Source organism: Hylobates moloch, unplaced genomic scaffold (assembly GCF_009828535.3).
Source record: "Hylobates moloch isolate HMO894 unplaced genomic scaffold, HMol_V3 SCAFFOLD_25, whole genome shotgun sequence".
In the NCBI taxonomy this organism is placed as follows: domain Eukaryota; kingdom Metazoa; phylum Chordata; class Mammalia; order Primates; family Hylobatidae; genus Hylobates; species Hylobates moloch.
This window is the reverse complement of record NW_026652300.1, coordinates 4,055,099-4,075,892: the sequence shown is the minus strand read 5'-3', so window position 1 is coordinate 4,075,892 and position 20,794 is coordinate 4,055,099. Positions and strand designations below refer to the sequence as shown.

Below are 20,794 nucleotides of genomic sequence, written 5' to 3'. Positions count from 1 at the left end.
TCATGTGCATGGAAATGAACCATAGACCTAAATGTAAATTGCAAAATTATAAAATTTCCAAATAAAAACAAGAGAAAGTCTATGTGATCCTGAGTTTCATGGTGTGATATAACACCAAAAGCAAGATATACAAAAGGAAAACATAGATAAGTTAGACTTAGTTGAAATTAAAACATCTCTGTGGAAGACACTGTTAAGAGAATGAAAAGATCCAGTGTCAAACCCATAAAGCTTTACATCACCAAGAATAAATATTAATGTTTGCAAATGTTGGTCTGCTGATCCCTGGATAGAATGCAGACTGTGTCAAAACATTCTAACTGTAATCCCCTCACTGAAGAGGATGGGGGTGGGGATAAGGTGCTGAGCTGACTAATGTTTTTAGTTTCAAGAAACCAAAAATTTCAAAAATAATTCATGCTTCTCATTTAAAACAAAGTTTCAGATTATTCGGAACGATATAAAGTGAAAGCAAACTAGCAATTTGTGCCCATGTCTAATGTGAGTCTCCACTGATAACTAGAATTTTAATAATTTTGTTTCTTGGTTATTTTTGTAGAATTGTTTGACTTTAAAACTCTGTGTATTTCTAATTAAAACACACAATCAAATAAAATTATATTATTTATCGTTTTGGCAATTTGCTTTTTCTATCAACCAATATATCTATCTGTAGCAGTATATTGAGACTAATTATTTTTTAAGTAAATATTTAATCCCCTATTAATGGAGATTTAGTTGTCTTATTGTATGCTTTTTTCCATTAGAGGCAACCAATATGCAGTGTGCATGCTGTGTGCGCTTGTAAAAGTACAGCTGTGTGAATTCATAGAATTGGAATGAGTAGAATAAAAGACACTGCATTTTGAATATATATAAGCACTGACACATTCCTCTCCCAAGTGAATGAGCACAGCTACACGTCCAATCCATTCCCAACATTAGCATTACCAAAAGTTTAGTCTTAATGGTGTTATAGGGAAAATAATGGTTTCTTTGCTTTATTAATTTGCATTTCTGATTTTGTTCACGTTTACTCAACATCTGATAATCTTGCTTATCTTTGTTTGACATTTTATTTTTTCTGCAATCTGTCCATTGTTTCCGCATTTTTCTGTTTTGTTTTCTTTTGTTTCAACTGATTTGTAAAAGTTCTTTAATGATATTAAAATTTCATAACTTTAGTCCTGCTTATGCCTCCATATTATTGCAACTATTTTTTGAGTGTATTATTTTTCTTTATTTTATGCCATATGTAAATTTTTAAATTTTATGTAGTGAGATTGATGAATATTTCTCCTTATTGCTTCCAGGTTTTGTATCATGCTTGGGAAGGACTTTTTAAAGATTTATTCTTAAAAGCTATTACCAGACAAAGCTGCTAATTCTTGTGATCCCAGCCCTGGCAGGAGGATCACTTGAGGCCATGAGTTTGAGATCAGCCTGGGCAGGCAACATAAGAAGACCCTGTCTCTACAAAATAAATGAATGAATGAATGAATGAATGAATGAATGAATGAATAAAATAAAATAAAATAAAATAAATAAATTAGCTGGGTGTGGTGTATGTTGGTAAATGCCTGAGCATTTTCAACATATAGAAAACTTGAAACAATTCTAGTCAACACTAACATACCTACCACCTAAATTTCACTATTACATTTGTGTTATATAAGCTTCATCATTTTTATCTACCTGTTCATCTATCTTAGGTTTTTTTTGTGTGTGTATTTCAAAGTAAATTGACAACACGTATGCTTTCCCCGAAGTATACTCTTTACTTTTGAACCAGAAATCTGGCCTCTTACACACCTGACCATGCTTCTGTGTCCTAATTTTATGTGCTACTTTTTAATAGCTGACAACCTTCAGCTTATTGATGACCAATTGGCAGATGCTTATTCTCAGCATATAAAGTTTGAATCTTTAGAAATGAAGCTAAATGAATACAAGAGATAAATAGAAAAGCAACTTCTGGCAGAAATGTGTCAAAAGGTAATCTGTATCTTGTTGCAGTTAACAACAGTCATGTTTTTGTTTGTCACCTAAAGATTTGGTCTTAGGCATGTTAAAAATACTTGGAACTTTTAATAAAAAATGGAGTACTTCAGTGTTGTGCATATTAAGTTTTTCTGATGAGATTTGTTTATGCCTTTGGATTGAGTTCTACAAATACAGTAAATAATATAAAACTATAATTAAATAAATATAACATCTTTGGACAGAGCATTAATGTGGAGCCTAGCTGTAGAGAGAGAATCTGTTACTGTTCTTATAGTATAATGATTGGAACTTTTATTTTTTGTAATAAATTTGCAGTTGAATTTTTCATGGAAGTGATAAGAGTATGAGAAGGAATTAGCTATGTTCTGAAGTTATTCTGAGTAAGCTTGTCAAGCAGAATCTGAAGCCTTCATTCTTTGAGAAAAGATTATCCTTGAGAGAAATCAAAAGCACCAAGAGGTGGTATTTAGAAAAATTTTTGCTGGGTGGCTATTTTCTACAGCTGTTACTGGATTGACTCAAGATCCAGGAATGAGATGTTTCAATTGATGGAACAAGGCCCCTGAAGAGCAGTAGGGACTTTGGCCAAGAGTGCAAAAAAAAAAAAAAAAAAAGAATGGTGGACCTTGAGAAGGATACACAAATTTGTCACAAATTTGTGTCCTTTGAGGCTGGTGGAGAGACAAGAATTGAAGAGGTGACCAGTCAAGTTGGAATTATGAGAAACATAGTTCCACTCACTCTAAAATTTTCTATAGCATTTCTGGAAATAGGGCTTGCTTCAGTTATAAAAAAGCTTCATCTTCTCAGGCAAATTAAGGAGACAGATTAAGCGTTTCATGAGCAACCTGGAGGTGCAGAGTAGCTCATATGGATAAGGTAAGAACAGCTCTTTAAAGGAGAGTGCACTGATTACCTGTACTGATGGCCCAGCTGTGGTTGGGGTAACCTGGAATTGAGAGAGACAAAACCACATGTTTATAGGCGAGTTTTCTGGTCTACCTCTGGAGAGGAATTTTAAGGGTCTCTCTCTGCTGCCCCTTTCAGTGAGGATGGAAAGATGGAGATGCGCAGCAAGTGGAGCTTTGCAGAGCATAATTCATTTTCCTTGAGAAATGCAGCCTATTCATTTGGAGATTCTGTGGTTCTCCTGTGTAGTGAAGGTAAGCAGAGAATAGGGCAAGTGGCTGGTAACCTAGGGGGAAAGGGAGGTTTGAGTGGTAGTCTCAGTGATCAAGAGCTAGATCTGGAGAGACTGGCAGGTGGAAGAATAAAGATCGTCCAGGAGTGTAAATTTGCAGAGTGAGGTTTCAGGTGGAGAATGGAAATCAAAAGCAGTGTGCTGCTACTGGATGGAGACATGAAAATGCGCAAGAGTAAAGATTCCTGGTGTGAAGGAGTCACCAGGGCCCCAAGGGTCATCCATGTGGCCATTTGATCTCATCACTGGGAAAGTAACTGCCAAGGATATGAAGAGGATGAGGAGTGACAGGGAGTTTATGTTGGCTGCTCCATTAAGACATCGTATTCCTTTTCCAAGGGTGAGTCTTAGAGGTGACAGTATTTACAGCAGCATTTCAAACATACATCTAAAACAGCTGCTGCTAGATGTTAAAAGTAGGAAAGATTCCCCCTAGCTCCCACTCTTGCTTGGAGCTTCTCAGTGAGACATAGTTGTTTAATGCTAAGGGCACCCACTCTAAAATTTTCTATAGCATTTCTGGAAATAGGTCTTTCTTCAGCTATAAAATTGAATGTTGGATGCATAGATCTTTGAGATGATTACATTGTGTTTAGACTAATAACTTCATCTTCATAATTCTGTTTATTCAAATGTGAGTATCTGGAGGCTTTGAAGAAGATTGTCATTCTCATAAAACCCAACATGACTGTGTTTCCTCACCTGGAATATCAATCTCCTTCTCTCCTTGATAAAACCATAGTGTCATTCAAGGCCCAGCTTGGATGTCACTGTTGTGATGCCTTCTCTGACTCCTACTGAGCAACTCATTTATGTCTCATTCCTACATGTAGTCGTTATTTACCTCAGTTATAAAATTATCCTATCTTAATTTGATTGTTTCTCCTTGACTGTACTGTGAGGTCTTCAGAGAGGAGGACTGTATCTGTCTACATTTTTATATCCAGTTCCCAGTATGCTGCTTGATATATGATACGTAGTTAGTAAACTTTTGCTCTGTGAAGACATAAGTGGAAGGTTGGCTCATTCATTTACTAGTTCATATGAGCTTGCTAACTCTGAGTCACAATGACTCATGAACTCAAACATTCAGAAAGCACCACCAGAAAAAATGATGGGGATTTTATTCTTTTGGAGTTTTATTTCTAAATGTATATTTTATTTATATTTTTTCTCTGAAAAACTTACCAAATTTTAGTTAAGGGGGCCAGGTATGGTGTCTTATGCCTGTAGTTTTAGCATTTTGAGGGGCTGAGACGGTGAACTCATTTGAGCCCGGCGGAACACCACCAGCCTGGGCAGCATGGCACAACACCATCACTACAAAAAAATTAGCTGAACTTGGTGTTGTGTGTTTGTAGTCTCAGCTACCTAGAAGGCTGAGATAGGAGGATCCCTGTCTGGGAGGCAGAGGTTTCAGTTATCCGAAATCGCAACACTGGACCCAAACCTGCGCAACAGAGCAGAACCCAGTCCCCCCAAAAAATTACACAAGGGACTGAAAGATATTAATTAAGTAGCATAAGTTACAGAAGGGGTGTTAAAAATATATGGAAATGTAGTTTAACAGAAATTGAGAGAGTAAATATTTATGCAGCTGGAATAGATAGTTGGGGAATACATTGAAGTGGATTTTTTTTTTTTTTTTTTGAGCTGCAGTTTTAATCTTTTGCCCAGGCTGGAGTGCAATGGCACTACCATGGCCACTGCAAACTCTGCCTCCCAGTTTCAAGTGATTATTCTGTTTCAGCCTCCCAAGTAGCTGCGATTAGAAGTGCCCACCACTGTACCCAGTTAATTTTTGTAGAGATGTGGTTTCACGATATTGGCCAGGCTCGTCTCAAATTTTGACCTCAGGTGATCAGCCTGTTTTGGCCTCGCAAAGGGCTAGGATTACAGGAGTGAATCAGCATGCCCAGCTGAGTTGGAATTATTTGAAGGTACAATTGTTATTCTCAACTTCTGTACATTGGTTTTTGGAATTTAGGAAGCACTATATTTATTTAAATTTGTTATGTTTTCATTAACTTGCTGCCTAAAACTTAATGCCTTTTTTTTTTTTTTTTTTTTGAGACAGAACTTGCTCTGTCACCCAGTGGAGTGCAGTGACATAATCTCGGCTCACTGCAAATTCCACCTGTCAAGTTCAAGCAATTCCCTTCCTCAACCTCTTGAGTAGCTGGCATTACAGGCACCCACCACCACACCCAGCTAAGTTTTGTATTTTTAATAGAGATGGGGTTTTACCATCTTGGCCAGGCCGATCTTAAACTCCTGATGTCACGACCTACCTGCCTTGGCCTCCCAAAATGCTGAGATTACAAGCATTAGCCACCACAGCCAGCCAAAACTAATGCTTTTTACAGATTGAAACAACAAAATTCATGCTCAAAGCCTTCTTTTACTGAAAGATATGGATTTGCTAAGAGAAGGAAAAGCAGAGCTGAAACAGAGAATTGAAGATTTTGGATTGTATGTATGCATGATTATTTTGGACATTCAGAATGATGAGATTAAAAAGAATTACTAAATATATGTCTAAATGTTCTAATATTTATTGTCAGGTGGAATTCTTTTTTATAAAGATGATATCACACAGCATTAGAAGTTGCACATTAAGAGAAACAAACACTAGGGCTGTGCTTTTGAAATATTGAACATTAAGATGAAAGGCAGAATGAGATGGTATCACCAGGCTAAAATAACATCAAACAGAAAATTTGGAGAAGCTGTTAATACTTAAACAGGTCATATGTTTTAAAATTAACTTCAGTCCTCCAGGTTTGATTGTTTTGTGTGTTTATGTATTGGAACTGGATTTCAAATATCTAGGCCTGCGGCTTTTACCAGCTCTGTGCTCAAAAAAAGGAAGTATTGTGGTTTGACTTGACTTGTACTGGATGAAAATATTTCTCAATGCTATTCACTTTTTCTAAGTGTTCACAAATGTTTCATCCTTCATATATTACCTAGGATTGACAGCAAGCTCACTTGTCTGTAGTTTGCAAAAGAAGCCTTCTTTTCCATGGGGAATGTGCTGTTAATTGAGACCCATAGATGCTTTAGGGATTTTAGCTCATTGAAGAATTTGTCTCAGTGGAGCCAAGATGGCTGAATAGGAGCAGCTCCGGTCTACAGCTCCCAGCGTGAGCAACACAGAAGATGGGTGATTTCTGCATTTCCATCTGAGGTACCAGGTTCATCTCACTAGGGAGTACCAAACAGTGGGTGCAGGACAGTCGCTGCAGCGCACCGTGCACAACCCGAAGCAGGGCAAGGCATTGCTTCACTCGGGAAGTGCAAGGGGTCAGGGAGTTCCCTTTCCTAGTCAAAGAAAGGGATGACAGATGGCACCTGGAAAATCAGGTCACTCCCGCCCTAATACTGCACTTATCCAATGGGCTTGGAAAACGGCACACCAGAAGACTGTGTCCCACACCTGGCTCAGAAGGTCCTACAACCACAAAGTCTCACTGATTGCTAGCACGGCAGTCTGAGATCAAACTGCAAGGCAGCAGCGAGGCTGGGGGAGGGGCACCCGCCATAGCCCAGGCTTGCTTAGGTAAACAAAGCAGCCAGGAAGCTGGAACTGGGTGGAGCCCACTACAGCTCAAGGAGGCCTGCCTGCCTCTGTAGGCTCCACCTCTGGGGGCAGGACACAGACAAACAAAAGGACAGCAGTAACCTCTGCAGACTTAAATGTCTGACAGCTTTGAAGAGAGTAGTGGTTCTCCCAGCACGCAGCTGGAGATCTGAGAATGGGAAGACTGCCTCCTAAAGTGGGTCCCTGACCCCCGAGCAGCCTAACTGGGAGGCACCCCCCAGTAGGGGCAGACTGACACCTCACACAGCCGGGTACTCCTCTGAGAAAAAACTTCCAGAGGAATGATCAGACAGCTGAATTCACAGTTCAGGAAAATCCGCTGTTCTGCAGCCACTGCGCTGACACCCAGGCAAACAGTGTCTGGAGTGGACCTCTAGCAAACTCTAACAGACCTGCAGCTGAGGGTCCTGTCTGTTAGAAGGAAAACTAACAAACAGAAAGGACACCCACACCAAAAACCCATCAGTACATCACCATCATCAGAGACCAAAAGTAGAAAAAACTACAAAGAAGGGGAGAAAACAGAGCAGAAAAACTGGAAACTCCAAAAAGCAGAGCACCACTCCTCCTCCAAAGGAATGCAGTTCCTCACCAGCAATGGAACAAAGCTGGATGGAGGATGACTTTGACGATTTAAGAGAAGAAGGCTTCAGACGATCAAACTACACCAAGCTACAGGAGGAAATTCAAACCAATGGCAAAGAAGTTAAAAACTTTGAAAAACAATTAGACAAATGTATAACTAAAATGACCAATGCAGAGAAGTGCTTGAAGGAGCTGATGGAGCTGACAGCCAAGCTTTGAGAACTAAGTGAAGAATGCAGAAGCCTCAGTAGCCATTGTGATCAACTGGAAGAAAGAGTATCAGTGATGGAAGATGAAATGAAGCAAGAAGCGAAGTTTAGAGAAAAAAGAATAAAAAGAAATGAACAAAGCCTCCAAGAAACATGAGACCATGTGAAAAGACGAAACCTACATCTGATTAGTGTACCTGAAAGTGATAGGGAGAATGGAACCAAGTTGGAAAACACTCTGCAAGATATTATCCAGGAGAACTTCCCCAATCTAGCAAGGCAGACAAACATTCAGATTCAGGAAATACAGAGAACGCCACAAAGATACTCCTCAAGAAGAGCAACTCCAAGACACATAACTGTCAGATTCACCAAAGTTGAAATGAAGGAAAAAATGTTAAGGGCAGCCAGAGACAAAGGTCAGGTTACCCACAAAGGGAAGCCCATCAGACTAACAGCTGATCTATTGGCAGAAACTCTGCAAGCCAGAAGAGAGTGGGGGCCAATATTCAACATTATTAAAGAAAAGAATTTTGAACCCAGAGTTTCATATCCAGCCAAACTAAGCTACATAAGTGAGGGAGAAATACCATACTTTACAGACAAGCAAATGCTGAGAGATTTTGTCACCACCAGGCCTGCCCTGAAAGAGCTCCAGAGGGAAGCACTAAACATGGAAAGGAAGAGCTGGTACCAGCCACTGCAAAAACATGCCAAATTGTAAAGACCATCGAGGCTAAGAAGAAACTGCATCAACTAACGAGCAAAATAAGCAGCTAACATCATAATGACAGGATCAAATTCATACATAACAATATTAACTTTAAATGTAACTGTGCTAAATGCTCCAATTAAAAGACACAGACTGGCAAATTGGATAAGGAGTCAAGACGCATCAGTGTGCTGTATTCAGGAAACCCATCTCACGTGCAGAGACACACATAGACTCAAAACAAAGGGATGGAGGAAGATCTACCAAGCAAACGGAAAACAAAAAAAAGGTAGGGATTGCAATCCTAGACTTTGATAAAATAGACTTTAAACCAACAAAGATCAAAAGAGACAAAGAAGGCCACTTTATAATGGTAAAGGGATGAATTCAACAAGAAGAGCTAACTATCCTAAATATATATGCACCCAATAAAGGAGCATCCAGATTCATAAAGCAAGTCCTGAGTGACCTGCAAAGAGACTTAGACTCCCACACAATAATAATGGGAGATTTTAACACCCCACTGTCAACATTAGACAGATCAACGAGACAGAAAGTTAACAAGGATACCCAGGAAATGAACTCAGCTCTGCACCAAGCAGACCTAATAGACATTTACAGAACTCTCCACCCCAAATCAACAGAATATACATTTTTTTCAGTATCATACCACACCTATTCCAAAATTGACCACATAGTTGGAAGTAAAGCTCTCCTCAGCAAATGTAAAAGAATAGAAATTATAACAAACTGTCTCTCAGACCACAGTGCAATCAAACTACAACTCGAGATTAGGAAACTCACTCAAAACTGCTCAACCACATGGAAACTGAACAACCTGCTCCTGAATGACTACTGGGTACATAATGAAATGAAGGCAGAAATAAGACACAATATACCAGAATCTCTGGGACACATTCAAAGCAGTGTGTAGAAGGAAATTTATAGCACTAAATGCCCAAAAAAGAAAGCAGGAAAGATCCAAAATTGACACCCTAACATCATAAATACAAGAACTAGAAAAGCAAGAGGAAACACATTCGAAAGCTAGCAGAAGGCAAGAAATAACTAAAATCAGAGCAGAACTGAAGGAAATAGAGAAACAAAAAACCCTTCAGAAATTAATGTATCCAGGAGCTGTTTTTTTAAAAGATCAATAAAATTGGTAGACTGCTACCAAGACTAGTAAAGAAGAACCAAATAAACGCAATAAAAAATGAAAAGGGGATATCACCACTGATCCCACAGAAATACAATCTACCATCAGAGAATACTACAAACACTTCTACGCAAATAAACTAGAAAATCTAGAAGAAATGCATAAATTCCTCGACAAATACACCCTCCCAAGACTAAACCAGGAAGAAGTTGAATCTCTGAGTAGACCATAACAGGCCCTGAAATTGTGGCAATAATCAATCGCTTACCAACCAAAAAGAGTCCAGGACCTGATGGAATCACAGCCGAATTCTACCAGAGGTATAAGGAGGAACTGATACCATTCCTGCTGAAACTATTCCAATCAATAGAAAAAGAGAGAATCCTCCCTAACACATTTTATGAGACCAGCATCATCCTGATACCAAAGTCTGGCTAAGACACAACCAAAAAATAGAATTTCAGACCAATATCCTTGATGAACATTGATGCAAAAATCCTCAATAAAATACTGGCAAACCGAATCCAGCAGCACAAAAAAAAGCTTATCCACCATGATCAAGTGGGCTTCATCCCTGGGATGCAAGACTGGTTCAACCTATGCAAATCAATAAATGTAATCCAGCATATAAACAGAACCAAAGACAAAAACCACATGATTATCTCAATAGATGCAGAAAAGGCCTTTGACAAAATTCAACAACCCTTCATGCTAAAAACTCTCAATAAATTAGGTATTGATGGGACGTATCTCAAAATAATAAGACCTATCTATGACAAACCCACAGCCAGTATCATACTGAATGGGCAAAAACTGGAAGCATTTCCTCTGAAAACTGGCACAAGACAGGGATGCCCTCTCTCACCACTCCTATTCAACATAGTGTTGGAAGTTCTGGCCAGGGCAATCAGGCAGGAGAAGGAAATAAAGGGTATTCAATTAGGAAAAGAAGAAGCCAAATTGTCCCTGTTTGCAGATGACATGATTGTATATCTAGAAAACCCCATTGTCTCAGCCTAAAATCTCCTTAAGCTGATAAGCAACTTCAGCAAAGTCTCAGGATAGAAAATCAATGGACAAAAATCACAAGCATTCTTCTACACCAATAACAGACAAACAGAGAGCCAAATTATGAGTGAACTCCCATTCGCATTTCCTTCAAAGATAATAAAATACCTAGGAATCCAACTTACAAGGGACGTGAAGGACCTCTTCAAGGAGAACTACAAACCACTGCTCAATGAAATAAAAGTGGATAGAAACAAATGGAACAGCATTCCATGCTCATCAGTTGGAAGAATCAATATCGTACAAATGGCCATACTGCCCAAGGTAATTTATAGATTCAATGCCGTCCCCATCAAGCTACCAATGACTTTCTTCACAGAACTGGAAAAAACAACTTTAAAGTTCATATGGAACCGAAAAAGAGCCCACATCACCAAGTCAATCCTGAGCCAAAAGAACGTAGCTGGATGCATCACGCTACCTGACTTCGAACTATACTACAAGGCTGCAGTAACCAAAACAGTATGGTACTAGTACCAAAACAGAGATATAGATCAATGGAACAGAACAGAGCCCTCAGAAATAATGCCACATATCTACAACTATCTGATCTTTGACAAACCTGACAAAAACAAGCAATGGGGAGAGGTTTCCCCATTTAATAAATGGTGCTGAGAAAACTGGCTAGCCATATGTAGAAAGCTGAAACTGGATCCCTTCCTTACACCTTATACAAAAATTAATTCAAGATGGATTAAAGACTTAAATGTTAGACCTAAAACCATTAAAATCCTACAAGAAAGCCTAGGCAATACCATTCAGGACATAGGCATAGGCAAGGACTTCATGTCTAAAACACCAAAAGCAATGGCAACAAAAGCCAAAATTGACAAATGAGATCTAATTAAACTAAAGAGCTTCTGCACAGCAAAAGAAACTACCATCAGAGTGAACAGGCAACCTACAGAATGGGAGAAAATTTTTGCAACCTACTCATCTGATAAAGGGCTAATATCCAGAATCTACAATGAATGCAAACAAATTCACAAGAAAACAACAAACAACCCCATCAAAAAGTGGGCGAAGGACATGAACAGACACTTCTCAAAAGAAGGCATTTCTGCAGCCAAAAAACACATGAAAAAATGCACATCATCACTGGCCATCAGAGAAATGCAGATCAAAACCGCAATGAGATACCATCTCACACCAGTTAGAATGGGGATCATTAAAAAGTCAGGAAACAACAGGTGCTGGAGAGGATGTGGAGGAATAGGAACACTTTTACACTGTTGGTGGGACTGTAAACTGGTTCAACTATTGTGGAAGTCAGTGTGGCAATTCCTCAGGGATCTAGAACTAGAAATACCATTTCACCCAGCCATCCCATTTCTGGGTATACACTCAAAGGACTATAAATCATGCTGCTATAAAAACACATGCACATGTATGTTTATTGTGGCACTACTCACAATAGCAAAGACTTGGAACCAACTCAAATGTCCAACAACGATAGACTGGATTAAGAAAATATGGCACATATACACCACGGAATACTACGCAGCCATAAAAAATGGTGAATTCATGTCGTTTGTAGGGACATGGATGAAACTGGAAACCAGCATTCTCAGTAAACTATCACAAGGATAAAAAACCAAACACCCCGTGTTCTCACTCATAGGTAGGAATTGAACAATGAGAACACATGGACACAGGAAGGGGAACATCACACTCCAGGGACTGTTGTGGGGTGAGGGTAGGGGGGAGGGACAGCATAGGAGATATACCTAATGCTAAATGACGAGTTAATGGGTGCAGCACACAGACCTGGCACATGGATACATATGTAACAAACCTGCACATTGTGCACATGTACCCTAAAACCTAAAGCATAATAATAATAATAATAATAATAATAATAATAATAATAATAATAATAAAGAAAAAAAGAATTTGTCTCCATTTTATTTAATGTTGTTTTCTCACTTCTATAGGTTTGATTTTTTTATTTCAGCTAGCTATATACCTTACTCTCATTTTGGCAATAATGAAAAGGTAAATTAATCAAGAGACAAAGAGAAAAAAAAAAGAGAAACAACATTTGGGCAGAGAGAGTGTTTCATTTTTTTTACTCTCATTTTCTCTACTTGTTTTCCATTCTTTCAGCATATGTACTAAATTCAATGTAGTTTACCTCTTCATGGCTTTCCAGATAACCAGAAGATGTAGCTAATACCTGGAGCCTTTAACGCTCCTTTGACTAGTCAGTGTTTTGCAGTACTTCTCAGGATGGCTGGATCTCATTCTGTGAATCCACCTCCCTGGCTTGGGAATTGGTACAATTGGTGATTTAAAGTCTCACTATGAAGACCATTTTATTCTTAAGCACTTGAAAGCCCTGAATGACCCATTTATCAGTTGCCCTCTCTTTGGGAACTTGATGAGTACTCAATCAACAGTTTTTTTTTTCTGTTTTTTTTTTTTTTTGTAAGTTTTGTTGTTGGTGGTGGTGGTGGTGTTTTGGTTTTAAGAGATAGGGTCTTACTATGTTGTCCAGGCTGGTCTGATACTCTTGGGCTCAAGTGATTGTCTTGCCTCAGCATTCTGCAAAGCTGGGATTATTGTTGAAGGCCACCAAACTTGGCTAAAGCTGATAGATTATTAAGCAAGAAAAACAAATATTGTACCTTAAATATCTATGAGTTTATTAATTAAATTCCAGAGTTACAAACAGCATTATAAAAGATTCAAATACATAAGTACACTTTTTTTTTGAGATGGAGATTTGGTATTGTTGCTGAGTGCAATGGTGCAATCTCACTTCACTGCAAACTCTGCCTGCCGAGTTCAAGTGATTCTCCTTCCTCAGTCTCTTGAGTAGCTAGGATTATAGGCGTGTGACAACGTGCCTGGCTAATTTTGTATTTTTAGTAAAGATGGGGTTTCACCATGTTGTCCAGGCTGCTCTTGAACTCCTATCATTAGGTGATCCACCTCCCTTGGCCTCCCAAAGTGCCAGGATTACAGGCATGAGCCACAGCTCCCAGCCCATAAGTGCAGTTTTATTACTTTGTAACTAATAGTATCATTCTTTCAGCCCAGAATTGATTTGGACCATTTATCACCTTTAAATATTGTTTAAGTATTAATTATGGTGTATGAGAACCCACTTCTTTCTTGAGACTCTCTCATTCCCCTCAGTAAGAGACCCTCCCACTCTTCTCAGTCGTATGCCACAGCCCCCTGCTTCTGTTAGTTTCAACACACTGTAAGTAGGTCAGTTCATAAAATACACTGAGAACTTCTGGCTCTTTTCTTCTACTTCCTGGTAAAAATTGTCATGTAGCAGTTTTAGTCTGTTGAACTAAAACCATGTCATGTGATATTTTTCCTAAATTTGTTAACTCAGCTTTTATAGTTTATTTACTTTATGTTTTTTGCTAATTTCAGAACCCAGAAACTCCAGGAAGAAAAACATAAAAGCATGACTGAGGACTTAGGAGATGGGAACAGAATACAAAGTGTCTTGAGGAGACCTATGACTGAAAGCTGAAGAACGAACCTCTGAAGTAATTGCTTGGCACATTTGAGGAAGTAACGTGTGTAAATTACTTTGTTAGAAACATAACAAAAACTACGGAAGTAGTCTCTGATTAACATCTTATTCAAACTTCAGTGTTGAAAAAATACATATGTTTATCAATAGCCAATACTTTCCTGCATTTGAGTTAGGGTCGTTTTTAAAAGATAAGGTAGAGAAAAGCACATCCTCTCTTCTTACTCATGGCTTCCGAACATTTATCGAGGGTCGTGATTTGCTTTAAATTTCATGGTACCTTGTGACTTGCTCAGGTTGCACAGTTGATAAGCTGTAAAGTTTGAATTATAATTGCTTTTCCTCTACCTCACTGATACTGCCACAATGATTGGGATATCTAACAATGTATAAATTATACTCAGTGGTCTGACTGTCAGTGAACATGTGCCTTGTATTCCTTGATGATTCTGCAAAGCCAGAATCAAAAGAAAAGAGATAAAATTAACTATGTAATTGATAGGGAAAGGAAAACATGCACAAGTATGGTTACTTTTGCTTTTCTTTAGTTCGACCTTGTGTGTCAGTGAGTAATACCTCAGTGCTAAGACGCTATGAGCATGTGGTAAATTTTCAGTGCATTCAAAAGCATCTTACACATAAAAAATGTGCAGTTAATACTTGCTGTTAATGTGTTAGGAGGAAATGACTCAACTCAGGTGTTCTGGGCATTTTATTAGCTTCTTTTTATTGCCTTCCTCATAATTTATCACTGATATTCCATTACGCAGAGCTTGCAAATGTTTCTTGAGGTTATTCTATAAACAAATTATATTTTTAAAAAATAGAACAGCTTTTTTAATAGATTCTGAATTCCCAATATATTCTCAATATATTTTGATAACTCTGTAGTTGTCAAGAAGTTGGCAGCAGCTTATTGCCTCTGGTACATGAGAAACTTTATTTTTTACTTACAAAATGATGTATTTTACCCAATTTTTTGTCAGCTTCTATGTTAAAATAGCTAACATGAAGTTTCTGTAGTTACTGAATATTTAGGAATACATGTATTAAAGTATGTTTGTTAATTTTATACAGTTACGGAGCTACTGAACTATTTGGTATCATTGTGACAGCTTCCAGGGCCTGCATGGTGTCTTTCTGGTTTTGGGAATTCTCGTATTATTTTGGCAAGGGTTGGAGTTTGGGGACTGTTCACCACAGGAGTGTTTCTTTATCCTTTTGGAAACAAAAGACAGCTTATAAAAGCAGGAAAAGAAGAGTAAAACTGTGAAAATGTGCCTTTGGGTATCACTAATTCAGATATAATGCTCTTAGCACCTGCTTCCCCGGACTATGCTTGGTCCCTGGGCAGAAAATTCCTTACATTTATTTGGGCTGGGCAGATAGTACAGGTGGGCAGATAGTACAGGTGGTTTGAAAGTGGCTGTCTAATTATCATTTGGGATTGAGTCTGTTGTGTACTTTAATTTTCTTCCTCACTTTTCGGATCAGTTGAGACCAGCTGGGAAGTGATGCTTTCAGTAACCTTATGACAACACAACCCTCCATTTTGTATGACTGTGCTTTACAACATCAAGGCAGGGTTTCACTGGATATTTTATGTTTGACATTCATATCCCTGGCTTTAGTACTGAGGGACTTTGATGTTCAAAAAATGTCATGTTCGGTGCATTCAGGTGCACTTGTACCATAGGTAAGCTCATACATTGATATTCATCTTTTTGGAAAGATAACTCAGAACTTTATATTTAGTCATTCTGATTCTCAGGTATCAACTTCAACTAACGGATGACTACATCATTAAAACTAATGGACTGATTGAAGATGAAAGGAAGAATAAAAGTGATGTTTGGATGGGGTAAGAAGCTGCAGTTTTCAGTTGTGATACGGGTTATTAGCTGCCCAATTTGGGTCTGTTTTACATTCTAAAAAAATACATTACACTTCATTGTCTCTTCAATAGTTCACTTTGTTTGTAATTTTAATTATGTAAAAATTAAAAAAATTGTTTTCACTGACTTTTGAGAAAACATTATCTTTAATATTTTGCATAATCAGAAAGGCCAGTAATTTTTTCTGTATATTTTATTAAACTTTATTTGAATATATTTTGATAAATCTGTAATTATCAAGAAGTTGGCAGCAACTTATTGTCTCTGATACCTATTACTTTTACCCTTGAGATACCTTCTTTTTCACTTGGGAAAATTTTAACTTCTCTGTCTCCTGTGACATAGCTTCTTATTTTCTTGGCTTGTAATGTATTTCATAATTTATAATATTTTTACTGTATATATAACCTTCTGAAATCTTGTATATGTTGCCCTTGAGACTGGAAGGTGAGTCATTTCTCAATCTTCAGATATTTTATATTTCAATATATTCCTAGGAAGTTGCCTATAATGAGAGGTGACGTTTTGGCGGAATTTTCAATTAGACTATTGGGAGTACACCAAGGGTGGTTATTCGATGTTGTCTAGACATCCAGTGTGTGGCTTCCCCTTTTATTACTATCTTGTGGAGACTTACACTTCTTTTATACATTAGTACCATCATCTATGTAACAAATTATGCTTTGATAATACATCTAAATAGATTCAAGTTAAATAAAATGAAAACAACACAATAATACCTACAATACAGTAACTATGTTATCTTTTGCAATACAGTAACAAATAGATTTTCAACTTCAAGGAAGTGAAAATCTCTTTGGTTAGCATGTGTAGATGGTGGAATTTCACCACGTAGATGACAGAGTTTCACATCACCTGTTAGGTGATTTTACTTGCCTGTAAAATCACCTAACAGGGGCAAGTTTTGTCCCCTACACAGGCTATTTCATATTATAAAATAATGGTCATCATGTCTGACATACTGGCCATAAATATTAAATAGCTTTTGTATTCACAGGGAAAACGTTGTGGTGTTTAAAGGGCTCTTTCTTTCAGGAAAAACTGTTTACTTGCAAGAGGAGAACACAGTTACTAATTCAAAAAGGAGGAACTCAATCAATCTGTAAATTTTATGTAAGAACTTGAGGTCATTGTTTAGCATATTTTTTGAAATAGATTTTAAGCAATATATAAAATTTTAGTCATACATAATTTTTCTGAAGTCTTCCTCTTGATGTTTAAACTGCCATTTCTATGGCAAAGAAGGGGATGACTAAAGTTAATTCAATAGTTCTTAACTTCAATCAACACCATATAGGAAAGTGTAGATAGTGCTTTGATTCTTAGGGTCCTTCTTGAATCCTGTTTGTGCATCTAATTTCTTTTTTATTTATTTATTTATTTTTTTTTTTTTGAGACGGAGTCTCGCTCTGTCGCCCAGGCTGGGGTGCAGTGGCGCAATCTCTGCTCACTGCAAGCTCCGCCTCCCAGGTTCACGCCATTCTCCTGCCTCAGCCTCTCCGAGTAGCTGGGACTACAGGCGCCCGCCACCACGCCCGGCTAATTTTTTGTATTTTTAGTAGAGACGGGGTTTCACCGTGGTCTCGATCTCCTGACCTCGTGATCCCCCCGCCTCGGCCTCCCAAAGTGCTGGGATTACAAGCGTGAGCCACCGCGCCCAGCCTGTGCATCTAATTTCTTGTGTGCCTTTGGGCAGGTCCTTTGACTGCATATTCCTCAGCTGTAAACTCTGGGATATTTTCCACACTATAGGGATTTTGAGGGAATTTGCTGAGCTAACTAGTTCATAGCACAATATTATTATCGGTCTGTTACTACATCAACCTTTTATCTCCTTCCGTCAGCAGCAGCTAAAAATTTCTAACATTACAGTGTTATCTCACAGATTAAAACAAAATGCGTTGCATTTATCACACCCCATTGCTTCCTTGGTTTTCTGTTTATTCTTGTGTTTGCTGTCTGAAGACAAAGCTGGAACTTTTAGGCACTTAAAACATTTTAAATATACAGTTTATTTTGCAAGTTTAACTTAGGTGAGAACTTTGTAGGCCTTCATATGCAAATATGAGATATAGTATACTAAGAAAAGAAAAGCACTGTACAAAATGTCATTTTTGTGCATTCATTTGTTTTTTTGAGACTGAGTCTCATTCTGTCATTCAGCCTAGAGTGCACTAGTGTGATCTCGGCTCACTACAATCATCACCTCCCAGGTACAAGCAATTCTTGTGTCTCCACCTCCAGAAAAGCTGGCATTATAGCCATGCCCCACCACACCAAGCAAATTATGTATTTCTTTTTTTACTTTCTTTCTTGTTTATTTTTTAAGATGGAGTCTCACTCTGTTACCCAAGCTTGAGTGTAATGATGTGAACTGGGCTCACTGCAACCACTGTCTTGGGGTTCAGATGATTCTCCTGCTTCAACTTCCTGGGTAGTTGGTATTACAGACACCTGCTGCCATGCCCAACTAATATTTGTTGTTTCAGTAGAGATGGGGTTTCACTATGTTGGCTAGCCTGGTCTCAAATTTTTGGCCTCGAGTGATCTACCCATCATGGTCTCACAGTGTTCTGGGATTACATATCTGAGCCACAGTGCCCTGCTGTATTTTTAGTAGAGATGGGGGTTTTCCATGTTGTACATGGTGGTCTGTAACTTCTGAGTTCAAGCAATCCTCTCATCTTGGTTTCCCAAAGTGCTGGAGTTACAGGCAAGACCCACCATGCCTGGACATTTCTACCTTACATTTTCATATTTAAAACAAAGCTATGTTGCTATTATGAGTGATTGTTGTTAGGTTCTTCACTGCTACTGAAAAATGGGGTGATAATCTTAGAAGGACCTACTTCATGGGATGTGGTCCATAAAACTTCCTCTGCCCCAATTTTAGGGCAGAAGACAATTTCTGTTACTATAGTTTGGCCATTTTTGCAGAGATTCAGACATCTGTTTAGTGACCTTAGTTAAATTGTGACACTATGCCTAAAGGAGCCTGCAAGTTTTAACTTTTGCAGCACTATGAAGTCATCATTCAATTGTAAAATTTCCTTTTTAAATTTCAGGTTGACTTAATGTCTGTCAAAGCACAGTCTTTGGCAATAACAAAACAAATATATGCTGAATGAAAATGTTCAAGAGATGAGTGACTATTTACTACTAAAAGAAGAAAAATTGGAAGAGAATAAAAATGAAAACGTGCATCTCCCTAAACCAATGTCCACCCCCTAGGTTCAAGCAATTCTCCTGCCTTTGCCTCCCAAGTAGCTCAGACTACAGGAATGCACCACCCACACCCAGAAAATTTTTGTATACTTAATAGAGACAGGGTTGCACCATATTGGCCAAGCTGGTCTCAATCTTTTGACCAAAATGATCCACTAGCCTCGACCTCACAAATAGCTGGGATTACAGATGCAATCCACTGTGCATGGCTTGCATGTTTTAGTGATTCATATTACATCAGTATTATAAAACTATGTTTGTCCTTGTAAGGGGAGGCTTAAATTGGGAAGGTTTATACGATTTCTGGATTAAACTCTGCTAACCTGCCTCTAGGTGGTGTCAAGACATTTTTTGCCCTCTACCTACTGATTGCGTTTCACCAGTGGGGACACCAGCCTACACATACAGTGGTACTGGACTTGCTACTGTGTCTCAAGGCCAAGTGACGTCATAGTTCCTGTGATGACATCTTTCAAGTTCTCTGCACCATCCGCCTCTCTCCATTGCTGAGAATTTCTCCCTCCTTTAATTCTCCATTCCCAAGGAGTGCTAAGAGTGTGGTCCTCTTACTATCCCCAGGAACTCTGCCATCTTTTGTGAGTACCCTGAATAAGTCACTCTTTATTAAAAAGTTCTTAGATGACTTTGATTGTGGGGCCCATCTAATTTCTGCCTAGATCTGAACTGCTGCTGACAGATGCACAGATTACATTGAATCTCGGGTCTGTCATTGAAAGGTAGAGCAGATATCTCCTTCTGTGCATGGTAGAGGTGAGAAACAGACTTTCAGATTAATTTGAGAATGTGAGTTATTTTTTTCTCTACCATTGTGCATTCCACAAGCAATTAATGAATTCCTGTTTTCCCTCCAACAAATCATCTTTCATGTTTTAAAAAGTTTAGCCATTCCAGCAAATATAGATGGGCCATGCTATCTCATTGTTGTAAGTTTCAGTCCCTTAGAGATATATGAGTTTGAGCATCTTTTTGTTTGCTTTCTATCGGTGTATTTTCATTGGTGTGTTCAGCTCTTTACTCATTGTTAATTGGGTAGTATATATTATTTTTGAGTTTCAAGATTTCTGTATTTTCAGTGCAAGTTCTTACTTAGATCTCTATTTTGCAGGTATCTCTTTTCAGTCTGTTGCTTATCTTTCTATTTCCTGAACAAGATTTTACTCAGAGTACAAACTATTTATATAAGAAAACTAAAATTATTATTTTTTTACCGTACTGATCAGCTTTGGTGTCATTTGTTAAAACGTATGACCAAACCTGAGATCACATAAATTTCTTACTGTACTTTCTTCTAGAATTTGCATAGTTTCACATTTGCAGTTAATGGCTCCTTCACCATTAAAAAAAAAAAAAAAGGAGAGGGGGAATTGCTGGCAAAATGGCTGAAGAAAAAGAGCTCCAGACTGCAGCTCCTAGGGAGATAGACACAGAAGTTGAGTGATTCCTGCGTTTCCAACTGAGGTACACTGTTCATCTCATAGGGACTGGTTGGATGGTGGCTGCAGCCCATGGAGTGTGAGCTGAAGCAGGGTAAGTCATCACCTCTCCTGGGAAGCCCAAGGAGTTGGGAAATTTTACCATTTACCCAAGAGAAGCT

General features: G+C 38.3%; 1 pseudogene; it reads left to right on the top strand.

The window, feature by feature from the left end:
• The window catches only part of LOC116812232 (centriole and centriolar satellite protein OFD1-like), a 29,234-nt pseudogene extending 10,049 nt beyond the window's left edge, over positions 1-19,185 (top strand).
• Positions 19,186-20,794: the final 1,609 nt, after the last annotated feature.